A 9,786-nucleotide genomic window follows, 5' to 3' on the forward strand; every position below is an offset into this window, starting at 1 on the left:
CTTAAAAAATTGAATTACATTATTCAAGGTGTTTTTGACAAAAAATACCTTGAATAATCCCTTCGTATTTTTTATATGAATTATTTAAGGCGTTTTGAGTAAAAAACATCTTGAATAATCCTTTAAAAAAATTGAATAGAGTTATTAAAGGTATTTTCTAGCCAAATATGCCTTGAATAATCTCCGTCAATTTTTTTAAGTGGATTATTTAAGGCATTAGCCAAAAACGCCTTGAATATTCTATTAAAAAAATTGAATGAGATTATTCAAGGCGTTTTTGGCCAAAAACATCTTCAATAATCTTCTCATAATTTTTTTATGGATTATTGAATGTATTTTTTATTAGAAAATGCCTTAAATAATCTTACACAACAAATTAAATGAGGTTATTGAAGGCAAATCTAACAAAAAATGTCTTTAATAATCCCATTAAATTTTTTTACTATGTGATTATTAAAGGTATTTTTAACTAGAAATACCTTGAATAACTTTATTTTTATTTTTGTAAGAGATTACTCAAGGCGTTTTCTAAGAAAAAATACCTTTAAGAATCCCTAATACAAAAATAAAAGAGATTATTAAAGGCTTTTTTTACCAAAAATACCGTAAGTGATCACCTTATAAAAATTTATGAAAGTATTATTGAATGTGTTTTTGACTATAAACGCCTTCAATAACCTTATTACATTTTTTTTATGGATTATTAGAGTCATTTTTGTCTAAAAATACCTTAAATAATTACCTCATAAAAATTTATGAACTTTCAATTTCATTAATTTCGACTGCTTTGAACTTTGTCATTTTATCTTTCATTTGCATATTCAAGTTGGATTGATTGTTGTATTGAGTTATTTATTTATTTTTATGATATTATTTTAAAATATATTAGATTTAATTGATATAAAATATTTGTATTAAAAAATCTTAATTTGAGTTCAAATTCAAGCACCAATAATCAAATTTAAAATTGAATATAAAATCAAACTTATTTTTTATTGATAAATAAGTCAATTCGAATAAATTTGAACAATTCGATTTTGATTATAAATTGAATTCAAACTAAAAAAATAAAATTTAATCGAATTTAAATTAAATATTAAATCACAAATTAAAAATCAAGTATAAATTTAAACTTTTCATTATATCATTTCGACTTAATTCTATTACACTCTTAGGCCAAGGTGAGAGAACTTAGCAAGACTTTTGAACTTTGAAGTAAAACGTGGAGACCCTGTCCTCCACTCCAGGACTTTGTGGCCAGCAAGCGATTTCATAATTCATATGCTTTAAATCTTGTCCTTCAAATTTGACATCAATTCTTCTGAGCTGGACACTTTTCTGTTTAGTAGGTAGCAACATGAGTGAACTAGAAAAGTCCAAAAGGGTTAACAAAAAAATTTTAAGTTATATGAAAATCATCCAAAAAAGTGATTTACTATAAATAATGAGGATTTATTTCAATAGAAATAGAATAGTTACTATAAAAATGTTAAAAAATTATTTTAATATTTAAAATATAAAATTATTTCAATATTATTAATATTTTAATATTTCTAACCATATACTTTTACTTAAAATTAACCAAAATAGTTATTTGTAAATATAATAATATTTCAAGCTAAGTCTAAACCTAATGTTTTAATGTTCGGATTGAAGGTTGAACTGATTGGATGTTCATTCTCGATTCAATCAATTTAATTGGGACATTAATTATACTTTAAATACATTATTTATTATTAAATATGACAAACATTTGATAAATAAATACATTTGATTTAATGGTTATTAGGTTAATGCAACTTTAAAGTGATTAAATTCAAATCTTATCTCTTACAAAATATTTTCAAAGAATAATTAATAGTTTAAATAATAAAATAGATCAAATTTGAATTGATCAAATTGTGATCCATTCGTGATCGATTTAATATTCATTTATTTTTTCAAATTTTAAAATCTTATTAACAATTTATTATTGATTCAATTACTCGATCAAATGAGATTATGATAATACTGCCTTAATCTAATAAATTTTATCAAAGGCTCATCTTGTAAAATAAATCTAGTTTGAAAGAAGGTTGGTTTTATGTTTGAGTTGGTTTGAAAATTGTTTTTTCTTAAAAAAAAATCTTTTTTTTCAAGTTTTCAAGTTATTTTCAGGTGTTTGACAAAAAAAATTTAAGTTGAACTTAAGTGAATTTTCATCTTGTTTTCTGTCAAACCAGTATAAAAAAATGTAAAATTTATTTTTTACAAAACAAATAGAACCTAAAAGGAGAAAAACTTTTAGACACTCTTAGGTAGCTATTGATACCATTTTTAAAATTACTGTAATGATCTAATTATCATATTTAATATAATATTTTTAAATTAGTACTATTATAAAAAAATAAATCATATAGTATAAAATATCAAAAATAATTTTAAAAAAATAAAATATTTAATATTTATTGAATCAATAATTTATAAAATAATTAAATATTATATTATAAAAAATTACAAAATATAAATCAATTTTGATAAAAATAATTTTTAAAAAAACTATTAAATAAATTTATTTTTTTAATCAATATAAATTTATAACATAAAAAATTTTTTAGAATAAGTAATTAAAAATTTTATTTAAAAAAAATTTTAAAAAAAATTAATGACTTGCTTCTTAAAGTAATGTTAATTATGATTTTTGTGAGAATAAAATAGTCAAAAATAATATTAAAAATTATTTTTTATATTGATAATTTTTTTTTATTTTTTAGTTTAGAATCAAATCATCCTCTTAAACAATAATTTTATTATTTTAATGATTTAAAATTATTATCACATAAAAATTTTAAATTATTATAAAAAATATATAATTATTAAATATAAATCACTATAATTTTTAAATAAATCATACCGTACTAAATATTTTTTTAAAATTCTAATAAACTCTTAGCATAAAAAAAATATGACAAACAGTAGATTAATCTTAATAAACATAAAAAAAAAAAAAGTTTTGATTGATGGTCTAAACTTAAAAAAAAGTTTTGATTGATGGTCTAAACGTGTTCAAAAAGACAAAAAAAAAAAAGTTTTGACTGATGGAAATTTATGGGTAAAAAAGAAAAAAAAAAGTGCTTTGATTGATGGTCTAAAGATGTTTATGGATCAATTCTCCCGAGACTCAACTGATACATTAAAAACTAATTTGTTTTTTATTAAGTTGGTTCGATTAACTCATTTAAAATTTATTTATTATTAGCATATTTTTACATTAATTTTTATATTTTAAAAATTAAAATAAAATTATTATTTATTTATTAACAAAATAACATCACGAACTGACTGCACCAGACCGTAATCCTGCAAGTAGTCAGATCCGTGAACATTGTAAGTAATATAAATTAGTAATTTTTTAATTTTTTTCGAAACATTAATAATAAAATAATTTTTTCTTCATTGCTCCTTTCATAATTCCCTGAATGAAAGGACCGCCGGGTGCCACGAATAATAGTTTGCAGTAGCATAGTTGGAAGACATGTCATGATACACAGCCAATAGAGCCACGTGGTTTGACTTTATAAGTTAAAACACTTGTTTACTCTGTTGCCGCGCCTGGGTTTTCGGTCTTGCTGAAGATATACTCAAAGCACTTGGACTGTTTGACATGATGAAAGCTGATCCACTCAACCTCAAGCTTTCTTTCATATCCAAAAAGAAGATTAGACAGAAACCAACTCATCATTACTCTTGAAGACATTGTTTTTGTTTTTTTTTTTTCTTTTATCCTGACTCTCTTGAGGCAGAATTATTCAGCCATGGTACACCGACAAATTCAACTGATTTGTTAGCTTCTCACTCTGCCACAACGATGAAGGTGATGATGCATCCAAAATCACCATACTTCTGCAATATGGACTGACAGCTGGATATCACAATCCTTAACCCTTGCACATTCTAATGTAGGGAAGCATAATTAATAGTAGAAAAGAGACTTGAATTATATTTTTGTATATTTATTCATAAAAAGCCAGAATCAATGGTATGCATTCTTCGGGGCTCAATCTTTGGATAGCCCCTCTTTCAGAAGAGCAAGCTTCAGTTGTAATTAAGGTGGCTAATTATCTACGAATTTATATTTGATATTGTTAATATATAATTTTTATATATTATTAATAAATTAAATAATATTATTTTATTAATAAATTAAATTAAATAATATTATTTTTTAATAAATAATTTTTTTAAAAATATTAATTTTGATATATTTATTTTAAAAATTGATATTTATTTAATAATAAAATAATATTATATAATTTATTAATAATATAAAAAAATTATATACTAATAATATATCAAATATAAATTAATTATTTATGATTGGTAGTTACAAATCCTGAATTTTTGTCATTTTTTGGCTAACCTACGTAATTAATCTCTATCAATATTATTATCCAGCATAATGTGACAAAGAAAAGAAAATTGATGCAGAAGAGATTGCAATCAAATGAAAAAAAAAAAAAGTTATCGATAAATGCTATTATTAATGTAGGACAAAACTTACATGATGTTTTTTAGATAAAATTCATAAAGTTTTTTTTTAAATGATTTAATAAAAATTTCAAATCAATAAATTAATAAAATTTAATATGAAAATTAATAATATGTAAAAAATTATTAAAAATATTATTTATAATTCAAATTTTATTACAATTTATTCAATGATAAAAATTTTATTAATATTTTTAATACAAATATCTATCTAAAAATACATATCAAAATTTATTAAAATTTTTTAAAATTTTATATACTTAATTTATGTAACAAAAATTTTTAATTTATCTTCAGTTGCTTGATATAATGATCAAAATAATATTAAAAAAAATATCAAAATCGAGGTTCAAACCTTAATCATTCCCCTTAATGTATAGCTCCGTCCTTCTTAAATGATCAAAAAAAATATTTTTAATTTATCAATTTTATTTTTAATTTTTTATTTAATTATTTTTAATAAAAAATTTTACGAATTTCACTAAAAAAACTTTATCTAAAATTTTCTTATTTAGTGCATGCGTCGTCCTACAAACCGATCTATACAATGATATTTACAAACAGCTTCTTACTATTATTGTTAGGACAATCAAATCATCGTCCTTAATTTGCCCAAATACTATATGCATATCATATGCGTCTCAGTAATTCAGTATATGTCTTTGGTTTTTGCAAATGGTAAACTTAAAAATGCCATGTTCCAGAATTTAATTCCTATGGGTATAATATAGCAATAGTAGGATATGTTTCTTAAGAAAGAAGAAAATAAAATAAATATTTATATCTTCTAGGTAATACTACTAATACTTTTGTCTCTAACGAGAAAACTGAGCCGTCGTCCATAAATATTTAATTCAATAATTAATGTCTTGATTAATGCAAAGATTAAAGTTCATAAATTTTTTAATGTAAAAAAGAGTTGTTAACAGTTACTAGTAGTAATGTTTAATTTTTTTATTTGATTAGGGGCAGGGGATTAAGATAATTAGTTATTTTCACACAACTTAAGTGATTAGTAGAACAAAAATCCAAAATAAAAAATAAAAACAAAAATGATATAAAAATAACTACGTGTCATGACTCGTGTTTTAAATATAAAAATCACGTGTTCAGAAGAAAGAACTACAATGCACTGTTTACTTTTAGAATTTCTCATTGATGATCGAAAGTTGTTGACTTCTTGGTGGTGTGTGAAATTGAGCTTGGAAAATCTGTTACTTGGCACCCCCTTGTGACTATAGTCTAGCAAAAATAGGAAAGAACAGAAATCATAAAAAAAAATCACTTTACCCTCCTTGATGATCGTTAATTATTTTAGATTTAATAAACCGTTCGGTTTACTAGTTTTAAGCTAGTGTGATACATGCATTGGTATGCAATTATATATATGTATATATAATTAGTTATAATATAATTAATAAATGTTATATAAGAATTAAAAATTTTAATGTAAATAAATAACAAATTAATATTAAAAATTAATATATATGTACCTGTAACAAAATATAAGAAAGATACTTCTTAATAGGATGTTTAAGCAAAGCACAATAATGTTTTATTCCTGAAACTTAATCCATTTAAAATCAATCTCATGTACAAATTCTTTTTAAGGGAGATTATTTTATAACTTGTTATGATGAAAAAAGTTGCTATTGATTTTTAAATGATTTTTTATTATCTCTGAAGTATGTGATATTTTGCTTTATGATTCAATAAATTCCAAAAGTTTAAATGAATTAACAGATAAAGTAATTATAAATGATAAAGTGGACTATTTATTTTATTTATTTTAAATGCACGAATAAGTTGTACTTTCAAAACTAAATTAATTAATATAATTTTTTTATTTATAATATAACTTTTTATGACGTACAAAAGCCTAAACCAGTTTAAACCTACGTATCTCTTTCAAATAATTTACGACTCAATTTTAAGATTAATATTTTTTGCTACTACTTATTAAGATTAAATTTTGATAAACATCAATTAATTTATAAAATAAAATAATTTTTTTAAAAAATCAATATTGAGTTTGAAGCATATCATTTAAAATTGAACAGCATAAAAACATTAATTTATTAAAAATGACAAAAAAAAAAGCTAGTATTAATTAATAAAAATCATCTAAATTTTTTACAATAAAAAATGAAAAACCGAAGTTGCTACGTGCAAAGTACTATCTCATTCTGAAATAGCAATTCTCTTTTTCTAGCTTTTATACATCATTTGATATAGGAGTTTGGTAGCCTTTGGAAGAGGAAAATTCTATTAAAATTAACGTGAACTCTCTCACTGGAATGAAACTAACTAACTAACTATATATATATATGTATATAAACTATATACACACACATGAGCTCTTCCTGCGTAATTAATTAACCAACACTGTCTCTTGACAATATTAATTGAATTTATTATTTTCCAGTCAGAGAGTTGCGATCATCGAGATAGTGCTGGTAAACGTAGGAAACAAATCCCCATACGGCCAATACCATGGAAATGACCTTAATTCCAGTCATTGAATCGTGGAAAAATATGATTGCCGAGATTGGAACAATGGGTAGCCCTAGAGTGCTGATGACGTTTGAGAAAAGTGAGGAGACTTCGAAGATCAACCCCACCGCACCAATTGAGAAAACATCCTAAGCTATAGCAATCCAAACTAGAACCATCACGTAGGATACCTTTCCTAGTTCAAACCCTTCCATTTCTCTCTTAATACTTTTCCAGTCCCCACTAGCGAAAAATCCCACGAGGATTATCAAAGTTGCAACCAGTGATTGATAGATTATCATGTCTAAGACAACCTTGACTGTTTGTTTCTTCAAAACCTTCTGGAAACAGAGTTGTGTTAAAGACACCATTAATCCGTACCCAGCTGAAGCAGTAACGGTACAAACAAATCCGATTACATACTTTCCTTTGGAAACATGATTGGATCCACCAGAGAAATCGTTTTGGAATACAAGAAGGATAGAAGAGATACTGAGGAGGACAAGGGAGTTGATTATGAAAGGAGTGAACTTTTGTGAGGAAGAAGGAAAACAAGGCATTGAAGGCTAACTGAGAAGCACAAATGAGGGAATAAGTGGATACCGGATGGTATAAAAGCCCAAGTGAATACAACAGGCAATCTGCTGCCAGAAGTACTCCAAGTGCAACATACATGGCTGACAGGACTAAAACAGATGGTGGTTTTGTTATTATTATGTTGCTGCTACTGTTTTTTGTTGAAATTTTCTATGATGAAAGGTAATACAAGGGAATGAGAATTGGGAAGCCCCCAGGTTGAACTAGGGTTGCCATCCACTTGCTGTTTCCACCTTTGTTATGGTACAGTCTTCCAAGAAGTGTAGCCACTGACTGGCCAGCGAGGAGAAAGGATGAATATATTGCCATTAGGATCCACCATTTATAGCTTCTATGTTGAGTGATTGTCGACTGGCTACTTCCATTTCTTTGCTCAACCAAATTTGCATCTGCTTTGTCTTCCTGAACTGTTAAAGAATATATGCATGTTAAAATTTAGAAGCTTACCATATACAATAAGAAATCTCATTATAATTAAATTGATTCTTGAATGAAAATTAATGATGGATTGTCTTCAAGAATACTTCTGTCTAGAGAAAGTCAGTATGAAAGGCCACCGAAGGAAAAGGAAATAATTGGTTTTGTAGCTTATTCTATATAGGAAGAGAAATCTTAATTTTGGAGCAGTATTATATGACTGGTACCAGAGGGAGTTGGTTTCCTAAAGCTAAAATTTTTCAAGTTTGGAGCAGAGACAACAGGAAAATACAAATCATATACATAAACATATATAGTTCACTAAATGCATGTTTCCAAGCATGATCATCAAATCACATAGATCAATAATTCCCCTAGGAGAATCCAAGGAAAAATAATTCCCCTAGCTAGGAGGACCATTCTGCAATATTGACTTCAGAATTCAGGGGGGGTACTTTAATTCCACCTCTGATTTGTCAACAAAAAGTAAGCATCATGCTAGTTAAGAAAGAAACAGGAAAGAAATTAGAAGCATCTCTGTATATAGTAGCACAAGGAAATCAAATCTTTCAACTCATAAAACACCATCATAATAATCTAAATTACAATGGAAGGAAAAACAATGAGAACTGTGTGTTTCTAGGTATCTTAATGGTTTGTTTTTGGATACGAAAGAGAGAGGTATGGCTTACCCATGACCTGGAGTTGTATTTCTGGTTCAGCTTCCCCATGTCAAAAGTTTTTTGAGTACATCAATCAAGAGCAAAAAAAAGCAGAAGGTGAAAGAGAGAAAGAAAATGTTATAAATGAAAGCAAATGGCTTTTTCCTACCTAGCTCGAGCAGTATTCATGGGTCCAATTTCATAGATTTTTTTTTTTTTCATTTTTACACTATTCAAAGCTTCAAAACCTCTCAATCACCGTCCTTGTCGAAGTTTATTACAAATTCATTGCTTGTTATACAAAAGACAAATTAAGACAAAAACAAAAATCACATGAAAGAAACATTATTGTTTTGTTCTTTTCTCTTAGGAGACCGGCTGAGCATTTATTTTGAATGCTTACCTTAACAAGAACATTCAACTACGTGGATCTCATGAATTAATTATATTAATTTTTGGATTATTCTATTATATATGTAATCAAGATAAATCAGCAAAAATTCATTACCAAAGAGAGTAAGAAAATTGATGACTGTTTATAGAAGAGCAAAATTATGGCAGGTTTTGCCATTTAATTCATTATCCTAATTAAATATCAATGTTTCCTTTATCTATAAAAATGAGACATGAAGATTAAAGTTGGAATTGGTAAGAGTTTGCTTCATTAGCCAGAAATTCTGAGAACTTTATGACACTGCATTAATATAACCACTGTTAGCCTGTCAGTGGACGATACTGTCCCAAGTTAGTATTGACGATGACTAGTTTTGATAAAATGGTACGTCTTCATTAAAGGCAAAGATAATATAGCCCTTTGGGGACTCTATTCCAAATTTATTTAGGCCACATCTCAAAATCATTTTTTTTTTTTTTAATTTTAAACGACCTCATTAAAAAAACAAAGATTTTACACTAAATCCTTCCAAACTTGTAACTTTTAAAATTTTAATCAATATGTAACTAATAAATTCAATATATATTTTTAAATTTTTGTAAATATTTAATGAGACATTCTAACTAGTACATTTGTAATAAATTTTTTATTTTAAACATCAATTATTGAATAATATAATTATTACAAGAAGAAAGA

The 9,786-nt window shown here is 25.6% G+C and overlaps 1 pseudogene across 1 annotated transcript; it reads right to left on the reverse strand.

Moving 5' to 3' along the window:
• Positions 1 to 6,686: 6,686 nt before the first annotated feature.
• On the reverse strand, positions 6,687 to 8,911 carry LOC111274888 (putative purine permease 10; annotated as a pseudogene). Its single transcript, XR_016333925.1, has 2 exons — positions 8,727 to 8,911; positions 6,687 to 8,024 (listed from the first exon to the last, which is right to left on the reverse strand). The product of XR_016333925.1 is annotated as a putative purine permease 10 (transcript).
• Between the last annotated feature and the right edge of the window lie 875 nt (positions 8,912 to 9,786).

The sequence above is a fragment of the Durio zibethinus genome, chromosome 26, assembly GCF_047325235.1.
Source record: "Durio zibethinus cultivar Kanyao isolate XHJ-2024 chromosome 26, ASM4732523v1, whole genome shotgun sequence".
Taxonomy (NCBI): domain Eukaryota; kingdom Viridiplantae; phylum Streptophyta; class Magnoliopsida; order Malvales; family Malvaceae; genus Durio; species Durio zibethinus.